The sequence below is a fragment of the Terrapene carolina genome, unplaced genomic scaffold (genome assembly GCF_002925995.2).
Source record: "Terrapene carolina triunguis isolate 2854851 unplaced genomic scaffold, T_m_triunguis-2.0 Scaffold232, whole genome shotgun sequence".
Classification (NCBI taxonomy): domain Eukaryota; kingdom Metazoa; phylum Chordata; order Testudines; family Emydidae; genus Terrapene; species Terrapene triunguis.
The window spans coordinates 10,757,957-10,761,016 of record NW_020664583.1 but is presented as its reverse complement, the minus strand read 5'-3'; the positions used below and the strand labels follow the sequence as shown (position 1 = coordinate 10,761,016).

The 3,060-nt window shown below is 41.5% G+C and overlaps 1 protein-coding gene across 2 annotated transcripts in view; it reads right to left on the bottom strand.

The window, feature by feature from the left end:
* Positions 1-3,060, bottom strand: part of TEX264 (testis expressed 264, ER-phagy receptor) — a 130,464-nt gene that overhangs the window by 36,836 nt on the left and 90,568 nt on the right. The gene's annotated exons all lie outside the window — the stretch shown is intronic.

Below are 3,060 nucleotides of genomic sequence, written 5' to 3'. Positions count from 1 at the left end.
CCCCCCCGCTTCCCGCGAATCAGCTGTTCGCGCAGGAAGCAAGCGGCGGCTTCGCGCTCAGGCCCAGGGAGGCGGAGCAGAGGTGAGCTGGGGCGAACCGGCTCCCGCTCACCACTGGAGACTCCCCTTGCCGCTCTCACCCTAGGAGCCAGAGACCTCCCAGCAGGGCTGGTGAGTGCGGCCAGGGAAGGGGGAAGGGTGTGGTGGAGTGAGTGTCTGGGAGATGTGCGGGGGGTGCTGGGCTGTGAGGGTGTGGAGGGCGCTGGGCAGTGGGGGAGGTTTGTGTGTTTTGGGCTGCTAGGCAGTGGGGGCCTGTTGGGGGGTGCTGGGCAGTGAGGGAGATCTGTGTGTGTCAGGGCACTGGGGGTCTGTGTGGGGCATTGTTTAGTTGTGGTGGTGGGGCTGTGGGGAAGGGCACTGGGAGGGAGGGAGGAGAAATCTGTGTGTATTGGGAAACTAGCGAGTGGGGGGTTCTATGTGGGGTGCTGATGTGTATTAAGAGTTACCAGCTGGATTGAGGACTGATAGATCTGGACAGCGTTTATATTGAATGGGCAAATGAAAAATATCACAGGGAAAAACAGTAAGGTTAGTTTAGCCGTCTTTGACATTTCGACCAATAAGGAAATTAAAATGCATTTGTAATTACATATCTTATTCTTGGCTGATAATCATTTATTGATATTTTTTAGGAAAATTTTCAATTTAAAACACAAACTTTTGTTTTTCTTTTTTTACTTATGATGTCTATCTGAAAACCCATATAAATTGACACAAATTGCAAATTAAAAATTTTTAAATGTATAAGCATTTTACTCACTTGGGCGCATTTGCCTCATGGCACACAAATTTGAACTCTGCTTCAAAAATTTGCACAGAAGAAATTTTTCTTTTACCTTAATTATACTATCTTAGGAGCCCGCTATAACATAGTACCAAGGTTCAATACAAAGTCATATAAAAGTTATACAAAAATGCATAATGCAGAGATTTATCTACAACTGCATTGATTGACTGCTGTGTGCAGTAATATAGTGACCCCTGGACCTACAGGCTTCCACACACCGTCAGTGCCTTGCTAGTGTGCCATGCGCCGTGAGATATCTCTTCTCTTTGTGTGTGACTGTGAGTGTTTCCCTTGTGTGTGAATTTATTCAACAAAATCTTGAGCTTCATAATGGATACCATGAGTGAAAAGAAAAAGAGAAAAATAGAATCAGAGCACAGAGTTTTCAACACTGAATGGACGAATAAATACTTATATACTATTTCCAAAGACAAAATACTGTGCCTCGTGTGTCGCGAAACGTTAGCCGTTCTGAAAGAATACAACCTTCGGTGGCACTTTGAAACTAAGCATCCCAATCTCGCCAAATTGAGCTCAAATGAAAAAATAATTAAAGCAGCCAGTTTAGCGAAAAACCTTAGTAGAGAACAGCAAATTTTCAAGAAAGTGAGCACTGAGAACGATACAGTTACTAAAGTAAGCTTTAAAATTTCTAAGGAAATTGCTGCTGCTGGGAAATGCTTGACAGAAGGCGAGTTATTAAAAAAGTGTATGTTGATTGCTGTATCTGAGTTATGTCCAGAAAAGAGGGGAATATTTGAGAATGTCAGTCTATCACGCATGACTGTACGGAGAAGAATAGCTGACATTTCTACCAATTTAAGTGATCAGTTAAAGCAGAGAGTCAGTGAATTCTGCTTTTACTCCCTAGCTATGGATGAAAGCACCGATTTAAAAGACACCGCCCAACTTCTTATTTTTATTAGAGGTATTGATAAAAACTTTGAAATTACTGAAGAACTTGCTGGCATGTGCTCCATGACGGGTCGCACAACCGGAAAAGAAATCTCCAGTGAAGTGATAAAGTGCACGAATGATAAGTCGGGATTAGATTTCACAAACTTGGTGGCCATTTGTACTGATCAAGTATCAGAGGGGTAGCTGTGTTAGTCTGAATCTGTAAAAAGCAACAGTGTACTGATGGTGCTCCAGCTATGTGCCAAAAAAATGTTGGAGTAGTTACTCTTCTTGAAGAATTTATCGGAAGAGAAATAACCAAACATCACTGCATTATGCATCAGCAGGTTTTGTGTAGCAAAGTCTTAAAATTTGAGCATGTAATGTCAGTGGTAGTTTCCATTGTAAACTACATCCGTTCTAGAGGACTAAAACATAGGACATTTCGAGCCTTTCTTGAAGGGGTAGACACCGAGTGCAATGACTTAATCTACCATACAGAAGTGAGGTGGTTGAGTTGAGGAAGAGTGCTCCAGCGTTTTGTTGCTTTGAAAGAGGAGGTAGCAAAATTCCTAGAAAAGGGCCAATAAAATTCCCAGAGCTTGAAAATGAGTCCTGGAATCAAGATCTCTTCTTCTTTTGTGATATTACAGCACACCTGAATGATCTCAACATTCAACTTCAGGGAAAAAATCAACTTATATTTCAAATGTGTGCAGCAGTGAAAGCTTTCAAAATGAAATTGAAACTTTTCAGAAGTCAGCTGTCAAAAGGTGAAATGTGTCACTTTCCCACTTGTGCACAGCGTATCCCTCAGCACAAACACGCCGAGTTAGGAGAAAAATACGCAAAGCACATCATTCTCTTGATTGAAGAATTTGACAGAAGATTTACTTTGTCTAAAGAAGAAGATGTCCAGTTGAAGCTGATTGAAGATCCCTTTTCTGTGGATCCAGAGGAAGTGTCACTAGATTTGCAGTTGGAGGTTATTGAACTTCAGTGTTCAGCAGTTTACCGAAATAAGCACAGAGAAAGCAGCTTGCGGGACTTCTACAAAAGTCTGGACAATGAAGTTGCACTGAAAATGTTCAGCATTTTTGGACGCACTTACATATGTGAACAAACATTTTCCATCATGAACATGAATAAAAACAAGCAACGTTCTTCTCTGACTGACAACTATTTGGAAGACATTATGAAAATATCCACTTCAAATATGACCCCCAAATGCGACAAGCTTGTTGCCGAAAAGAGATGTAATATTTCTCATTAAATTTGCAAGGTAATTATGAAAAGTACAAATGTTTTCTTTCAAC